Genomic DNA, 19,785 nt, shown 5'->3' on the forward strand with positions numbered 1-19,785 from the left:
AGGATGTCAGCAGGCAGTCACACAGACCACCTGCGGTGTCTGTTTCTAGAAATTAGGCACTATAATTAATACAACTTTATTAACTAAGAAACACAAACAAGTGAATTTAAAAACAAAATAAACAAAAATACTTAGGTAGAAATTTCCCCCTCATAATGATTTTCTGTGAGAGATTCTGGAATATGTCTCCTTATTATCTTCCTCTACCCTTCCAGTAACACCTCCAATTTACCTGCCTTTTCTGAGTTAAACAGCTTCTTGGATATATAGGCAGCTGGGTGCTGGTGAGGCCTGGGGCTTCATTATGGTCTCAGAGAGAACTGGTGTGATGATTTCCCAAAGAAAGTTTCAGGTTAATGTCAAATTCTGGGAATAGTTTAGACTTTGGAGAATTCTGGGTTACTGGGAAGTGGACCACCAGCTTCCTATGACTGTTCTGATTCTTCTAGGCGAGACCAAGAAAAAGCTAAAAAGATATAGCTACCCTAGCTTCTAAAGATGGGAGACTAGTGGCAAGTTTTCCCTGTGTGCCTCCACAAGGGATTGGAGGATTGGAGACCTTCCACTTTAACACTTAACATGTCCCCCACCTCCAGCACACACACTCACACGTTCTCTCTCTCTCTCTCTCTCTCTCTCTCTCTCTCTCTCTCTCTCTCTCACACACACACACACACACACAATTTAAAAGTGTGTTTAATTGTATTTTTTTAATTAAAGTTTATTGAGGTGACACTGATTAGTAAAGTTACATAGGTATCAGATGTACAATTATGTAATAAATCATTTAATATCACATTGTGTGCTCACCACCCAGACTCAGTTCTCCTTCCATCACCATATATGTGATCCCTTGCATGAAAGGAGAGAAGGTTGGCACTCCCCTTGACAAGGATGGAAGAGGTCCTCGGGCCAAACCACACGCATATGCAGTTAAGGCGTTGTGCCACCTATTTCGCTTCATTGTACTCTAATGGCCGTGCTACTGATGAGATTTCTGATGCCACTCCTATACTTATTCCTGGGCAGTCTTTTTTCCTCCCTGAAATCTTACAGAATTTTCTCTGTGTATTATTACATTGGATGAAACTTACATTAGCCTTTCAATTTGAAAACTTGTATTTTAGCTAAGGGAAATGTGTCCTAATAGGATTTAAATAATTTTCACCCCTTTATTGTCACTATTCTCTTCTCTTAAACTTCATACTAGATAAAATTTTATGTTTCTGGATTTATTTTCCAGGTAGTTTTACTGTTTAGTTCTCGTTTTCTCTTTTTGTCCGTCTTCTATTTCAGTAGCTATTGCTATCTAATCAACCACCCCAAACTCAGTTACTTAAAACAATAATTATTTATTATTGCTCCAATGTCTCTGGGTCAGCTGGGCAGTGTTTCTGGTCACAGCTAGATTCACATAGATTTCTATCATCATCTGTGGCTACTTACAAGACTGAGGTAGAAAAGGCGCATGATGAGTCTCTAACAACTTTTCACATGTCAGGTGACAGGGAAGTTATTTAAGATGAATAGGACGTCAAAAGGACTTAAGAGCCAAGTTGAAGATGCTTCCAATAGGCAAGATGAGACAATGCGAACCTAAAAATAAGGGTAATAACCACAGTTCATCGAAACACATTTAACATGTTTAAATCCTTGAGTACATAATGATACAAAAAACAAAACAACAACAACCAAAAAAGAACCCCAGCTAATCAGTTACTTTTGAATGACTCTTTGAAAACTAGGAAATAAAAGTAGAAAACCAAGCATTTATCTTGTCTTTCCTATACAAACTATGTCTCTAGGAGATAAAAAATAATGGCTAAAGTGACATATCTTTTCAGACAATGTTCCAAAAAATAAATAAAAAAGAAATGGTCAGATTGGAATATCACCATTTTGCAACTCTTAATGAATTAATGATTTAAATAATGAGCATCAGTGATTGCTAACATTACTAAAAAGACAGACAAACAAGACTATTCAATAGTGTTGTCAAAAAAATAAGACTCTTAAGTCCAACTCAGTTTATAGAAAATACAGAGGAACATTTTAAACTACGTCATGTGAATACAATCAACAAAGTCGAGACAGTGGGAAAAGCTGTAAGACAAATGCTCCAATTTCTTCAACAAATAAACTACAAGGGAGAAAAAGAAAATGAGACAGAGGCTAAACTAAATTACAATATTTAGGGATGTACTCTTGATAATAAACTTACAAAGAAAAGCAAAGAAGTGTTTACCATAAAGTTAGCCTACTGGCTACTCTTAGAGGGAGGGAGAGGATTGTGTTTGGAGGGAACATGTGGAAAGGGTCTAGGACGGCCACAAAAATCTATCCTGCAAGGGTAAGGGAGGTGGTTCAAGGGTGGTCAGACTATGGTAATTGGTTAAGCTACCTATGTATTTAGGTGCTTAGGTGTTTTCTTTTTGTGTGTTGGTATGAAATTCAACAATACAAGAATTTTTATAAATGCATCCACTAAGTCTTTCATTTCTGACTTGTAATGGGATAGCCTGTATCAGAAAAACACTATCAGGGGCAACTAGAAAAGGCAAATGATAAAAAAGAAAGAAAGGAAGGAAGGAAGGAAGGAAGGAAGGAAGGAGGGAGGGAGGGAGGGAGGGAGGGAGGGAGGGAGGGAGGGAGGGAGGGAGGGAGGAAGGAAGGAAGGAAGGAAGGAAGGAAGGAAGGAAGGAAGGAAGGAAGGAAGGAAGGAAACAAAAACGTGGTCAAAGGCCGCAGGATTTAAGGGCCTAACAGAACCTGGAAAAAGGGAAAGATTGCATTTAGTCCAAATTTCTGCACAAAGCTTTCCTTCCAGGTACTTACTAATTAAGCTAGAAATCAAATAGCATGTACGTAGATAAGTAGAAAACCCATAACTATTGGAATTGAAGTAATGAACTTTTAAAGAATGCTAAAAAGTTAAAAAAAGAAATCACACTGTATATTAAAATATATTTTAACTGAATTAAATATCAACGATTGTGAGATGCAGCTAACGCAGTGTGAGGAAGTTCAATAGCTTTAAATACTTATAAGTGGAGGAAGCCGACAGATTAATGTAATCCAGAGGTAAACCCTGACAATCTGCACCAATTAGACCTATCTGCCAGGGACCACTGCTTCCAAAGGGCTGATGGTCTGGCAGGTGTCCTAACAGTCTTGCTGGGAAAGCTCTGCGGAGTCTTGATCTTTTCCAGGATATAAAACAAAAGTGTAATGAAACATTTGAATTAATGGGGAGAAATTTTTCTGGTTATATAGAGTATTTCAGAAAGAGCTGCCTAAGGAAACAAACGGACAAGAGACATTTCCCAATCTTTCCCCACAATTTTCACCAGCAAGATATGTGCCAGTTGGAATCTTAAACCTTCCATAGTCACCCATCTTTATTCCATAGTACATAATTATTGTGAATCCAAGAACAACAAGATAATAACTTCCATTTGCATGAAAAATGTTTAATTATTACTACAAGCAATCACTGTCTTTAAAAATCTTTTTGTAAAGGAGGCTTATAAACCTTACTTAGTTCATGAGCACTTCTATTTTTTTTGTAGGAATATTCTGTATTGAAGCCAGAAGCAATTGTATAGGCAATCATGAAAAATGACATTATTTCTATTCTTAAATCTGTATTTAATCTGACCTAGGCAGTCTGAAATGAACTTTTTCTTTTCCTGAATGAGGTCTGTCATCAATTAAACCTAATAATCAGAGCATTAATCTCACAATAGCATTTTTCATTATGCCATTATAAAGTCTACTTAATACCCTTTAGCAGAAATAATTCAATCTTTATTGCTCTTTAATGAGCTCTGAATATTAGCGCTAGTTTGAATGTGAAAAGGCATTAGGGTACAAAAGACTATGGGAAGGAAGACCCATCAATAGATGAAGAAGGGCTTCTCCGAAGCTAACACCGTAAAAAAGACCTTGATATTTACATACTTGAAAGATGCACAATGAAAGAGTTTTAAACCTAAGATCCCCAAAAGTAGACAAATATTCCACTGGTAGACAAACCCAGACAGAAGGCTCAGCTGCCTCCTCACGGAACTCCCATTAAACTTTTTGAGGATACCATGATTTCTAATTTCAGCATTAACAGGAAGAAAATAAAATTTAATATTACATAATTATGATAATGATAATTTAATTTTTCTGCCATCTGGATATAAAATTTGGAATGATTGGGATAGTTTAATTAAAACCAAAAATAATGTTTAACATGACTAATGTCAATTCCCTTATGATAGGCTGGCTCATAAAACAAAATCCAGCTACTAGATACGTTAAAGTGTATTTAAATGAAGTTAAAAGACAAGTGGAAAATAAATTGCTGTGCATATTCAAAGCCAAAAGTAAAAATGAAGACATATACCTTTAAAATGTAATCTTACCAAAAATAATATAGATTGAATATAAATCTAATTAGAAACCATATAGTTTCTGTTACTGCTATAAATAATATTTTAAAATTAATATGGAAAGTTGCATGAGTAAAAATTACCAAAAACATTTGGGGGGAAAAAAAAGAATCATCGAAGATTACTTGCCGTACAAGATAATTGAAACCTGTTATAAAGTGACCATAATAAAAATGTAAACATAGTATTGGCAAATAATTTAGTGAAATAAAACCAGAGTCCAAAAATAGATGTACTAGATATGGAAAACATAGTATATGATAAAAGTACCATCTGAATTTAAAGGGAAAAGATAAATTTTTAACAAATAATATTGGCATAATTAGCTATTCATCTAAAATAAACAAAAACTCATACATTCTGTTTCATAGCATATTTAATATAAAAATAATTCCGCTATAGATTGAAATCTACACATAATCATAAAGATGTTAAAATAAATGTAAGATAATATTTGCAAATCTTTGGATGAAAAGAGTCTTTTAACAAGATACTAAATTCAAGAGAAAAGACTGATAGATTTGACTACTAAAATATTTGTAATTATAACACCATAAACAAAGTATAAAGAAAAATATAGATAAATAATTTTTGCAAAATATATGATTAATTTTCTAAGCACCTACAAAATATAAAAGTAATAGCAGTCTGATAGAAAAATATGAGCAAATAGAAATAAAATAACAGAGATACCACTCTATATTCATTTGCTATAAAAAAAGTTTTTTAAATGACAACATCCAATATTGCTGAGCTTGTGAAAAATTTTAATGGGCTGATGGAATTGAAATCTTCACAAATAACAAGAAATAACAGGAATTGTCTAAAATTGAAAAGTAAAGAAACATAACTAAATTCAGAACATGATTCTGAACTGAATCATTTTGCTGTAAATGACGTTATTGTCCTTTGACAAATTAGGATTAGACAGCAGTGTGAGTCAGTGTTAATTTTTTGATACTTATAGTTGTATTCTAGTTATATCAGAGAATGACCTTTTTTTGCAGGAAATACAGGCTAAAAGTATTTGCAGATATAAGGACATCATTTCAGCAGCTAAGTTTTTGTTCTGTACTTGCAACTTTAAATTTCAAATATTTTTATATACACACAAAAAACAAATTTTGAGAAGTATATTCTATAAAAGTATAAAAGCAGAATGGACAAAGTTACTTATATCCAGTGAGGATTCGAAAAAATCTATATATCGAGCAAAGAGGCAAAATTAATTAAATTATCACACATCCATAATATGCTTTGTAGCCATGCAAATGAATTAAAACTGTGTGTTTAATTTCCACATCTGACCATTGATGGCCTTAGAGAGGACCAATGCAAGGAGAAAGGTTCTGCTGGGTGTAGCTATAACCATGGTGAGTGCCTTGGCTGACCTGTAGGGTGATTATTCCGACAAAGAGAAAGATGCTAACAACCCTTACTCCTAGGCACCAAAATGCTTCAAGAGAAAAGTCATGTTTTTCATTCCAACAAATTATTTGGAAAAAAAAAATTTTTTTGGTAGTAACAAGCTAAATCCACCCAATGTTGCATAGTTACGTGTATGTTTCTTATATCAGAAATTTTCAAACTGCCACAATATAACCATGTGTTCCCATTCTTCAGAACCAATTCATACCAATAAAATCAGTAACTAATGTCCTATCAGTGTTGTTTCTAGACATTTACTTATTTTATTAAAGTTATGGTCTCTATGAGACAAATGTGAATGATGAACTCAAGTTAATTCTGAGCAGGAAGCTGAAGTAGCAATGCAGAAAACATAAGTTTTATCCCTAAAAGAGTTAATATTCCTTTTTTCTATAATGAGCTGCTATTCTTTAAGGAAGTCCAGGTTAAATATTTGTCAATTTCAAGACTTAGATTGTTGATTTTGGTGGCACTGAAATGCAGACAATAAGGAAAGAAAAACAAGGCTTCACAAGCACTGTGATGACCTGCCGGTGTAGGTCCTATGTTTATCAGGCCCACACCAGCAACAGGACAACATTTTACATTCAGATAATATCCAAAAGGGGTGGGGAGGGGGCGGAGAAAGAATCAGCACTCTAGGATCAGAAAATAATTCATAGGAACTCAATATAAACAATTTAAATTTCATTATCGACTTACTAAATATTTCAGTTAATGAGAACATCTCATCTCTTCCTTTTTACCTTCCTACCCAACATCAGTTTGGAGCATTCACCCACTAGAGCACATTTGGGAATTTGAATTAGAGCATGAGAAATGCTGGTCTCCACAGGACATGCCAAAGACCTAAGAGACACTTGAGCTCTATTTACATTTACTCTAGATTGATCGTTGGCCTCACAGCTCAAGTTTTTGCTATAGTATACACTCTTGACAATGGCTTATTTGGCCACTTTGAAAAATAGTGTTGCCATTTATCTCCAGCTAACAAGTCTGGTCAGCGATTTAGATGCCTGAAAAAATGTTCTTCCACTATGGGAAGGGACAAAACAGCGAAATTATCAGAGTAGGCTTTGGATGGCTCCATCTTAATTTGGTATAATTCATTTCAACAAGGATGTGTTGACCATTTACCACTAACTGTGTTATGTTAAGCAAAAGGAAATATATGACAAAATTCTGACTCTAAAAGGGCATATACGGAAGATGTTCTGGATCACTCCCTAACCCTGGACTTTCTGCTCTAGGTGTGTAAACAGCTGGGTTTTGTGCTATGTTCTAAGATGAGAAACAAAATATCTGGGGTTTTCTGCTCAAGCCTCTTAATAGGGACAAGATTTTAACTTTTATTGTTTTCCTCTTCAAATTACATTGTAAGTTCCTCAAAAATAAGAATTATCCAGTGTAATATAATTATTTTATATCCCACTGCCATGCCCCATCCATCACACCTGCACATGCACACACACAAATACTCCTCAATACGTCCTATTCAGATGAACTGTCACTATAAATGTAAAATGATTTTTTCTCATTATCTTGTCCTTAAAGTTTCCATTTTGATGCCCAGCTATTCGGAAAGTCATTTTCAGACATCATTTTTTTCAGATTATCAACTGTCTGTTCAATAAATGTATCAGTTCAACGAATATAAAACTACTTAATTAGTGATTATTGAAAGAGAGAAAACAGTTCCTCTTCCTCCTTGCAGAGAGGTTCTAACACTCAACAACAACAACACTTAGCTTTATAAAGGGGAGAATCATCTTACGTGTTCTCCCTGTCCTTCATACCACCTGCCCCTCAGGCTCTACTAGCATTGTCAAAAATCAGTAAATAGATGCACATGCTTAGGATAAGGTAAGAATACAGATGCCATCTTCCTTTATCATAGAAGAATTTTACACAATTAAATGTGGATATATGTATCATATACCTTATGTATCAGATTTTTAGAACTGCCATTACAAAATACCACCAATTAGATGGTTTGACAACAGACATTTTTTTCGCACAGTCTGCAGGCTAGAAGTCCAAGATCAGGGAGCTGGCAGAGTTGGTTTCCCCTAAGGTCTCTCTGCTTGCCTTACCGATGACTACCTCCTGGCTGCCTCTTCATATGGTCCTCCTTCTGTGCACACACATTCATGGTGTCTGTCTAGGTGTCCTGGTCTCCTTACAAGGACACCATCCATATTGAATCAGGGCTTAGGGCCTACAAAAACAAACAAACAAACAAAACAAAACAAAAACTCATTTTAACCTATTACCTATTTACCTCTTTAAAAGCCCTGTCTCCACAGAGAGTCGCATTATGAAGTACTGGGGTTAGGTACTTCAACATGTGGATTTTGGGGGACACAATTTAGGCCATAGCACCTTACTAGCAGCTATTCAATGGATGTAAAGATGAGGCAGTCCCTGGTTTCAATGAGCAGAGCATGCACTCTAGCGGGGAGATAAACCAATAAACATAATAATATTAGTGAGAATATTAGTACGACAAAATGAAACATGCCAAATCTTAATGTCAGAAAAAGGGGGGATTATACTAATTTGGAAGGATAGGGAAAGAGTTTGTGGAGCAGGTGGTATTTGAAGATGAGCCTTCTGGAATCCTTGGCATGGGAAATGAAGATCAGACATTAATTAAATACTTCATGAGTCTTTAATCTTCAACACATGCTTTAGGTTGGTAGTTTTGCTCTCATTTTTAAAAGAGGCACATTGATATTTAGATCACTTAGTTATATTATAACATCAAACAGCTTTCAAATGAAATGTCAGGATCTATCTTATTCTAATTTCCCTGATATGAAGGGTTGAGAAAAAAGAAAGAATACTATAAAGCCCAAAATAAATTTATCAGGGTATTGCAAGAGCTGTTTACCATGAAAAATATCAATAAATGTAACCTACCCAATAATATATTAAAAGAACAAATCACGCGATCACTATAAATATAGACAAAATTATTAGATAATTCAACATTATTTTTTATTAAGAAAAACATTCTTGGCAAAATAGAATTTTTGTAATCTAATAAAGGAAATATATGAAAAATCCATAGCAAACATTAATCTGAATATTGAAACTTTAAAAGCAGTCTCATTAAAATCTAGAAAAGGACAGGTTTCGATTAAGCTTTTTACTTGATATACTGGCAAAAGCAGTTATACAAGAACAAGAAATAAAAGACATAAACATTGGGAAAAAAGATAAAATTGATGTGGTTAATATTAAGAAAAAAACAGAACACATGTTACTAGAGGCAACTAGAGACATGGAATAGGGAAGGGACACAGGTGGATGCAGCTGTTTTGTAAGGATTTAGGTTCACAGGTTGGCTGGTGGGTTTTGGGATTTTATTTTTTGTAATTTTGTATATGTTACATATACACTGAATACAGTTTTATATATTAAATATTACAAAATAATCTTAAAGTATGCAAAATATTAGTTTTCATTCCAACAACAAGCTAGTGTTTAAAAATTTGTCTCCAAACTGATTTTCATTCGATGTCCATACATATGATCAAAATTGGGCTTACACATGTAAACCGGTTTCTCTAAATTCAGTGATATCTTTTCCAATATTTAATTCTCTTGAAAAGAGTTGCTAAGTAAATACAAGCTACGAAATAACTCCTACGTATAGACTATTTCACTCAATAGAATACCTCTAATCCTATATATTAATTATATTAATTCCTATATATTTCTTTATAAATCATATTAAATCTCTCAACCTATTTTATTTTTCATGTTATTTTGATCTAGGAAGACTTTCTAGCCTTGATCTTGGAGGAAATTCTAAACTTGCCACGTAAAAGGGGTTATTAGGAAATGTTTTCTCTGGCTCTTATACCTGACTAAGTATGTTCTGTGTGCTTGAATGGTACGGGACCATTTTTAGTGTTTAGAAGGACACAGGCACCAAGCCTGCTGAAAAAGAAAAGGGAGCCAAGTAACAGTCCATCCTGATGCTTTTCTTAAATCATATGTCACTTGGAGATGCCACTTTCTGCAACTTGTACTTATTAAGAATGCTTTATTTACCAAGCACTAATCTGTTATGCATTATAAAATAATGTAGGACAAGCAAGCAAACCAACCAACAATTACTTATTAAAGTAGGATAAGTGCTGGGCTAGAAATACTAAGGAAACACAAAAGAGAGGTAACTTTCCTCTAAGAGAGTTAGAGGAAAAATCCTTAGACTATTAATGAGATTTTTGCTTTTAGGGATTTTGTATATGCTTGTAGTCAGTAGAATAATGCCCCCCAAATTGGTCCACATCCTAATCTCTGGACACTGTGAATAATTTATATTACATGGCAAGGGGACATTAGGGTTGCTGATGGAATTAATATTGCTAACCAACTGGTCTTCATGATAAAGAGATTACCCTGAATTATCCAAGTGGACCCAATGTAATCACAAAAGTCCTTTAAATGTGAAGGATGGAGGAACAAGAATCAGTGAGGATGATGCAACAGGCTATTGATGACTCTGAAGATGGAAAGGGCCTATGTGCCAAGGACTGTGGATAGTCTCTAGAAGCTAGAAAAGGCAAGAAAATGGATTCTCCTCTAAAGCCCAGTCTTGATTTTAGACCACTGATACCCATTTTGGACTTCTAAATTGTCAGACCTGTAAGATAATACAAATACATTGTTTTAAGCCACTAACTGTGGTAATTTGTCACAGTAGTCATATAAGCTAATAAAGTACACCATATCAAGTTAAGAAGTTCAGTTGATTCCTAGCTCTCTGAGAGTTTTTGTCATGAAATGATGTTGAATTACTTAGAATGCTTAAATTTACTTAGATTAGTTATATTTCTGTATCTAGTAATATGGTTATGTGGCTTTCCATTTTTAACATTTAAATGGTGCATTACACTAATTTTTGAATATTAAACAAGCCTTGCATTCCTGGTAAAACCCACACTTGATCTATATATATATATATAGATGCCAGGGATGCCAAAAAAAAAAAGTATACACATGACTTGTATTCATCTTTTGTTATCAGTATATATTGAGTATTACAATTTTAATACAGTTTTTTTCCTTTCTTAAAATGTGTATATATTTTTTGCACCATATATATATTTGATCTATTAACATTTTGTTCCAAAACATTTGAATCTATTTTTATGGGAGCTATTCACCTGTGGTTTCTTTCGTTAAAAGATATTTTATTCTGATATTAGGAGAATCAGGTGGAATGAGAATGTAAAAGATTTTGTAGAATTGCTAGACTTCCCCCCCAAAAAAAGCATCTGTGTCTAGTTTTCTGAGTCCTCAGATAGTTGCTTTTTGTATTATGTCTGTAGATTTTAGTTGTAATTAGTGTAACTAATGTAGATATGCTAGTGAGCTTTTTCCATATTTGCTGGCACTAGAGGGCTCTGTGTAGTATTTGTTTGGTTTGGTTTGGTTCATGCTTGACACAATGTGCTTCTAATATCTGGCAATTTGCATCTTTTATTATTTATGAAAATGTTTTCATTATTTCTTCAAATATTACTCATCCTCCTTTGATTTTATTGTCTCTTTCTGGGTCTCCAGTTAAACATGTTAGAGCTTTTTATTCTGTCCTTACCTCTTAGCTACTCTTTTAATTTTAATTTTCTTGTATATCTGGATAATTTCATCATATCTTCCACTACAATAATTTTCAATTTAATTCTGCCTACTTTGCTGCTAAATTCTTCATCAATTTTTTAAAATTTCAATAGTTATATATTTTTTTAACTTTATTTTGTTTTCATTGTGATGTTTAATTTTCTATGTCAACTTGGCTAGGCTATGGTGCCCAGTTTTTTGGTCAAAAACTAGTCTAGATGTTGCTGTAAAAGTATTTTGTACGTGTGATTACATTTACAACCAGTTGATTGTATGTAAAGCAGATTACTCTTGATAATGTGGTTGGGCCTCATCCATTCAGTTGAAGGTCTTAAGATTAAATCAGTTTTCTTGAAAAACAAGGAATTCTATCTAAAGAATGTAACATAGAAATATTGCCTGAGTTTCCAGCCTGTCAACTTGTTCTATAATTTACAAACTTGCAAGCCTCCACAAGCATGTGAGCCAATTCCTTAAATAAATATATATCATACAGAGGATACCAAAAAAATGTATACACATATTAAGAAAGGAAGAAAAAAACTATTAAAATTGTAATATTTAATATATATTGATAACAAAAGATGAATACAAGTCACATTTGGCATCTGCAATTACAAGAGGTGCTCAAAGTGGTTACCATCAGCATCTAGATGTTTCTGATTACGGCGAACTACTACTTGAGCAACGTTGACCAAAGTGTCCACTTGTATACATTTTTTTGGCACCCCAGTATATATAACTCGATAGATATACAACGTGTGTGTGTGTGTGTGTGTGTGTGTGTGTGTGTGTGAGAGAGAGAGAGAGTATAGATAGATGGATAGATAGATAGATAGATAGATAGATAGATAAATAGATAGATCCTATTGGTTCTGTTTCTCCAATGAACCCTAACTGATATAGTTATCAAATGTCTGGACATTACTGTAGTTTCTTATTTTTGTTGTCTCATTTTTATTTTGGTAAATATTTCCAACATAGGAATTTAGAAGTGTATATCTGATACTTGCAATGTTTGAATCCCAGGGAATTTAAATATGTTGTTTATTGTTGTGATAATACTCATGATGATTTGGTTCCCTGTGTATAGGATGATCTTTAATTGTGAGCTCATATTTGATTAATTTATTATATGGAAAATGTGCTGGCAAAAATTGAAAGTGTTTTCTCCTTGACAGGATTCACATTTGCCTCTGCTGTCAGCCAGGCAGTATTACCAATCTAGAGTCACTTCTGCCCCTTTTCTTGTTCTCAGATTGCCTTAAAGTCTCATATTCAGCTATCCTTATTTTGTGTTATTGGTCCAAAGCTTAATTTGGGGATCACTGGTTTGATATTGGCACTTGACCTCAGATAATTGTGCTCTTCGTGTTGTTGTTTTTTTGGGTTTTTTTTACTGTATGAGGTTTCCTTTATTCCCTGTGAGTATATACACATACACATTTTATGCAATATCTAAACATTTTGTAGTAGGAAAGCCCCCTTGTAATATCTGGTCTGACATATTTCCTGCAGCACATTGCTGCTGCTGAGGATTTTCTTCATAAATTATGCAGATAATTAACAGATAATTGGAGTAGTCAATGGAAATAAAATATGATTTTGTGATAATTGAAAACCTATAGAATTTGTATAACAAAATATTTTTGATACATTTAATTATTTTTATTTAATGCTTTGAACTTTGTTTCTAATAGAATGCCAGAGACTTGTGGACTTGGATATAAAATAGGGGATGGCTGAACAAAACGTATCTCTAGAATTCCATAAATTCAAGTTTGGGTGATTTAACATCTCTTACAGCAATGCTGAGGGTTGTATTTATCACTTGGAGCCTCACAGAGCCAAAAAGTCTGCTTGAAATATTTTTATACTTGGAGAAATCTTATTTTTGGTGGCAGGGGGTGAGGAACAAAGATGGGGAGGACATCAGTCAGAAGATAAAACAATTTCTCTTATGTATAAATCACAGACTCATGGAAACTAAAGTTTGAAAATGACCCAATAAGTCATCTAATCCATCTCTTTGTCAAAAAAGAACTACTTCCTCAGGAATTTAAAGGAAAGAGTCTTGTTCCATTGATTTTTAAAACTCCCTTCAGGCCTATCTTTCTCCTTTTAAACTAACTATCTTAGTTATAGTAATATTTGCTTGGCATAAAAGTCTTTTCAAAATGCCAGGAATTAGAATGGTAATGTTCTGTGAAAATGTTTGGAATGACATATAAATCAAGAATAAATGTTCTATTATACAAAATTCAGAAACTTTATATCAGCTAATATTGTGAATCAGCATACATTCCAAGTAAAAGAATTAGCAAATGACCTAAATAGAGATTGCTTTAGATAATAAATATATCACTCAAATTCTGCCCAAGCATAAATGAGACATATTTGAATGTTACACATTAGCTTGACTTCAGAGTAACCACAAGTGAGTATAAATGCTATCTTTCCAGGCCATAGCCAAAACAGTAGCTCAGTAGCTCATTTCCTCTTAATGATTTAACTGGACTCCCTGATCCTGTCCAAACCACTATACGCATTTAGTGATTACATGTCCCTGTAAAACCTAGATCTGGTCTTGTCATGTGACAATTCAAAAACTTTTGGTTATTCTAGTTCCCTCCTGAATAAAGTTTAAATAATTCAGCTTAGAATGCATCTTCTATCTAATTTTCCAGTTTCATTTCCTACAGATATTGTCCCCTCTCTCTTCTGTGTCTTCTGTGCTTTGCTTGTCTTAGTCCACTTGCTATTTCCTAAACACGTCCCCTATTTTCTGGAATCATCGTCTTTGCTTGGATGTTTGCCAGTCGCCCTCTCCCCCTAAGTCTATAATCACCTGCTAGGGTTTTAAATATTCCCTAAATTTTATTTCACCTAATAACTTCTTTGAAAATTGTCTCAGAATCCTCTAGTTAAAATCAATCTCTCTTCTGTATCCTTCAAGAGGATGAATTTTTCCCTCTATTATAGCATTTACCATAGAACTTGCATTGCATAAGTTTATTAAGCATCAGTTTCCTACTACACTGAGTTAATTATTGTTCATATGACATAGGGATTTGCACATACATAAAATATGGATAGTATATATATATATATATATATATATATATATATATATATATGGCCTGGGGCCAGAAAAAATGGAGTTTGGAATCTTGGTTTAGCCATGAAATAAATAGCTTTGCACAATTTACTTAACCTTTTTTAGCATCAGTTTCCTCATCAATAAAATGAATTTACAATATCTAACTCATAAGATTTCATGAAGATTAAATGATATAATGCTATGTAAAACATTTAGGATAGTACATGACATAGTAAACACCCAATAAATATTAACTATTATTATTGTTATGATCATTTTTATAATTTCACATGGTTGCTATTTAATATAAATCACTATAAAACCAAAAAAACAAAACCAAATATCAATTCAAATATAAATATCACAAATATTTGATAAAGTTTGGAGATTCTGTATGGGAGCCATAGATACCCAATCTATGTCCTATGACATAGAATTCTAAGCACTTAAATGTATACTGATGGAAACTGTAGATGGTAACCAACAAAATATCCTGTAATGAAGCAGGAATGTATGTTTGACATGCGGTTCACCTCACCCTACTCCGCACTATTTATTGGCGAACATTCCTTCTGTCCCATTTGACACAAAACAATTTTTAAACAAATAAAACTCAGGCAACCAAGAAGTAGAATTCAGTTCTAAATCTCTAGAACCAGTTTACTTGGGAGGAAAAAAATGTACATGTGTACATCCCCATTCTAAATATACTTTCTTCAGGGAAATATTGTTTGGTTATAAAAAAAGCTTTATAAAAGTTTTATAATATATCGAAGTTTTGATTTATGATTCTAACCTTATAAGCAAATAAGCCTTGTTTTGGAATTTGCCTCATAGAGTCTCTCCCCCAAAAAATCCATGACATTTTGTTTCACCTACAGTTATCCAATAAAAATCCAAGCCTAGTTTTCAAGATCCTGACCAAATGCCTCTCCATAGTAACTCTTTCTAGTACCTTTTTATAATTCCCAGAATAAAGAGTCATTCCCTCTTATGAGGTTTCCCTGGTACAAAGCAATAAAATGAAACTAGGACTGCAATAGTGATAAGAACTAATTGATCTGTAGAAATTTATCTCACCTAATAATTATGAGCTCCTTAAAGTATGAACAGTATATTTTTCAGCTTTCTCCCATTTGATACGGAGCCAGTCACTGACTCATAGAAGGTACTCCATATGCATTTGCTGAATTAAAAAATAATAACAACTATAGAATCAAAGAAGGCTTTGTGATAGAAAATTCTAATTAGGAAGACATCAGGAAAAAAGATTTAAAATTTGCCTCAAGTTACACACACACACACACACACACACACACACACACACACACACACAATTAGATTTTCCCAGGCTTTTCCAGCTCTCATTACTGAATGACTTTATTATCCCTTTGTTGGAGTTATCATTGCAAAGGAAATTTACCCAGCCTTAACTATAAACTCAAGAAACTCAAGCCTCTGCTACTACTAGTATTCTTCTATTCTTTAAATATATGTAATTGTAATTGAAAGGAGAGCTCCTGCTCAGAATAGTCTCTCCCTTAACTCTCCTGGCCTACACATGAATCTGTCCTTTTCCTCCTGGTTCAGCTAAGATTAAATTGGAATTTTTCAAAAGAAACATTTCTGGGTAGCTAATGGAACCACAAGCACAGTGACAAGAGGAAAACATATGAAAATGAAAGTATTACAATGTACAGAAGTTCAAATACATTAACCAGTTAATTAGCTACTAACCCCTATCGGACATGCCTCAGAAGGCCTCCCAAAATAAAATCCATGACACATTGTCTCACTCCTAACCAACTGAAATTTTTAGCCTTAGAGCTCTATCATTTTAATCCAGAGGCATTTGAAAAATGAAGGGTATGTGTCTATCTTGACAGAAGTCCACAAGCTATTAAGGACATGACAGGAGCTCCCCACCAACAACCAACTCAAATTAGAAAATGGAGATGATAGCTTTGCACTGGCATCGGTAACAAAACAATGATGAAACGTGTGTGATATAAGAAGAAACATGTCATTCAACTTCAAAGATGGAAATTAGTTCTTTTGAAGAAGCACAGGTAGTTGAGACGATAAATTACAATGTCAAATTAGATAGACATCTTCAATATAACTCAGTCCTATAGTCATGCAAGGTTCTTTTGGACTCGATACTGAGAGAGATTGTATCAGTTGTGTCACAGAATAGAGAGATGTGATGTGATGTTTTTCACATGAATGATAGGCCCGCGCCTAGAATGAAGCATTCAGTTCTGTGCTTGTAGGTGCCCAAAAGATCTAGATAAATTGAAAGGACTTCAGAGGAGAGGGAGAAAAAGCAATTAGTGGAATACAAAATTGGATGGATGAACTAACTGAAAACAAGAGGTGCTGCATTTGAGATTTATAAGCAAAAACTTGAGGGAAAATTTGTTTGGGGCAATTTTACTGATACCAACATGTTCTAATCTTTGTATAAATTAACCTTTGGGATAAATTAATATGTTGTGTTTTAGACATATACTAAAATAATGAGATAAAATGATCAGTAAGCATATTATCAGTGAAAAATTTCCACCTCAGGTTAATGACCATCAAATGCTACTCAAAGTATGGCAAGAGAAATACAGTGTCAGCATCCCCCAAAACTCAGAATCTCAGGTGTCCACCAAGAGCTCCTGAGCCTGGATCTGTACTTTAACAAGGTCTCAGGTAATTTAAGGATGTACATTAAAACTTGAAAAGAACTGGTAACATACCAAAGAAGTTTTAGTTTAGTTAGAAATTTTCACCTTGCCATTTATTAGCTATGTGACCATGAACAGGTCACTTAATCTCCACATACTTGAAATTCCTCATCTGTAAAAGGGGTATAATAATATCAACTTCTAAGCATTATGCTGAGGATTATTGAAATAATACATATGAAATCTTGATCAGAGTAATGAGGGACCTATAAATGGTAGCATATGTAAATGATATAATGGTTGCTTATCTATGAGGGAGAGAAAAGAACAAGTGGGAGGAAAATAAAATGAAGGAAAAGGAAAGGGGAAGAACGAAGAAATAGTAAAATATTATGTTCTGAAGATCAAGTAAGAACACTTTTTATCTTTCACTCATGTATTTCAGTCTCTCCACCCTTGGACGCTTTTTTGCTTTGTTACTAATGCTTTCCTGCTCTCTCTTTGAAATAAATATTCTTTTGTCCTAATTCTGTGATTCCAACATCCTCCCAGTGTGTCACACTTATGAGACCTCCCAAAAAGGAGCGATAGGAGACTTGCTTAAACCTTTGGGGTGGGGAAGTTGGGAAATCTTGGCATCCATTCCTCACCCACATTTATACTGTAGCTCTGAATGAGTTGAGTATACATGTCTCTACCTCATTGTGCAAACTCCAAAAAGATTCTAGAAGATAAAATTTCCGGTTCCATTTGACTTCTTGCCGTGGGGTGCAGAACTAGGCTGAAGAGTTGGTAATAGGGATGTTAAAAAAAAAAAATTATCCTGACACTTGCTAAAGTAGAGAGGAAAACTTTATTCAGATCCATTGAGGGAGGTGTTGAGACTGTTGCAACAGGAGGAAGAGGTCAGCTTAACTCCAAATACAGCAAAGACAGCTGGCAATTTGAGCAATGAGCAGCATGAAGGGGTTGGTGCATGGAAAATGACTAAGAGGAGGCATCAAGGTTGGGGGGCTTCTTGCTGAAGGCAGGCCAGGGTGTTCAGATATCAAGAGTGGAGGATTCTCTCTCATCTGACTTTGCAGGATTCTTACTAAACTGGACTATGCAAGTGAAGGGTAACAGAATACGCTGCCCCAAAATAAGCCACTTGGGCATAAAGTTTATTTTGAGCTAAACACAATTGGAAAGAAACAGATACAGGAAAAGGTCTCTGTTCTTTCTGTTTGCCTAAAAGCATGATATAAATTTGTAAAGGTGTCCCCCCTCTCCTCTTTCAGGAAGGACAGAAATTAATCCCTGGTCACAACTGTAGACTTGTATCAGACCAGAGATGGCGCCAAAGGAACCTATATAACAAACTTTACTAACTTGTCCTTATCTTCTATTAGTTCCTCCTTGCATCATTATCTTCCCACAATTTGCCACACTAGAAGCTCAAAGTCCTTTTCCTTTGTCTTGCCACTTCTCTACAACATTATTTTTGTTTGTTAAGATGCTATGTAAGCTCAAGTTTAATCAAACCCCTTTGAGTTATTCACCATTGAGCACTCCCACATGTATGCATGATTCATATGTTAATAAACATCTGTTAAAGTCGGGACTCAAGGACTGAGGAAAAAAAAAAAAAAAGGTGGGGGGAGCTCACAGGTGACTGACTAAGGTTTAATCAAGGAGAGAGACTTTGTGAGGGTCAGTGTCCAGAGTACACACACACACACACACACACACACACGCACGCACACAGAACATGTATGGAAATCCAACTTTCTAAACTGCCGTGAGGCAGGCTCTTTTCTCTAGGGACATCTTTACTGTAAACTTAAATAAGAAGAGAGGCCTTTCAGACTTTGCTTTTATTGAAGAAGCAGAAAGTTTCAGGCAAACAGCATATGACATAATTTCAAGGTCAAAGGAATTACTTGCTACTGGTGGCTTTAACCAAGATAACTCAAAACAAAACAATCACCATCATGACTTAAAGAAGTTTGGAAAGGAGGAGCACGTTGGGAGAAGCAATACTGGTGTGTGTGTAAGAGAGAGAGAGAGAGAGAGAGAGAGACAGAGAAACAGAGAGACAGAGAGACAGAGACACAGAGAGAGACAGAGAGAGAGAGAGAGAAACCATATAAACTTTAAAATAAGAAGGATATATTTTCGTTAGTAAATTCAGGGTTATCAAGTTGCAAAAAAAAACAAAACCAAGAGAGAGAGCAAGAGAGAGATAGAGACTATAAAATAGCTCCCTGACTTGCTGTCACATTGAAATATATTTTACCTAATATCAAATAAATGAGGTAAGTATTACATTAAATTTAATGCTGTTACTGTTTTTATGGATACTTGAATCTCCAACACAAGAGCCTCTAGAGCAATGGCTGTTATCACAAGTCAGAGTACTATAAAGTTCTTATCAAAAAAGTGTAAATTTTGTTATCACTTACGAAGCATCCTTTTACAGATTAAAAAAAAATCCCTTTGCTAGTAAAACAGTAAAACAGACTCC

General features: G+C 34.4%; 1 long non-coding RNA gene and 1 other non-coding gene across 2 annotated transcripts in view; both read left to right on the forward strand.

The window, feature by feature from the left end:
• Positions 1-19,785, forward strand: part of LOC141570402 (uncharacterized) — a 458,083-nt gene that overhangs the window by 191,884 nt on the left and 246,414 nt on the right. The window lies entirely within an intron of this gene.
• LOC141570935 (U6atac minor spliceosomal RNA) lies at positions 851-977 on the forward strand. Its single transcript, XR_016020975.1, has one exon. It is a non-coding gene; the product is annotated as a U6atac minor spliceosomal RNA (small nuclear RNA).

The sequence above is a fragment of the Rhinolophus sinicus genome, chromosome 3 (genome assembly GCF_057876585.1).
Source record: "Rhinolophus sinicus isolate RSI-liver-muscle chromosome 3, RSI-T2T, whole genome shotgun sequence".
NCBI classification, from domain to species: Eukaryota; Metazoa; Chordata; class Mammalia; order Chiroptera; family Rhinolophidae; genus Rhinolophus; species Rhinolophus sinicus.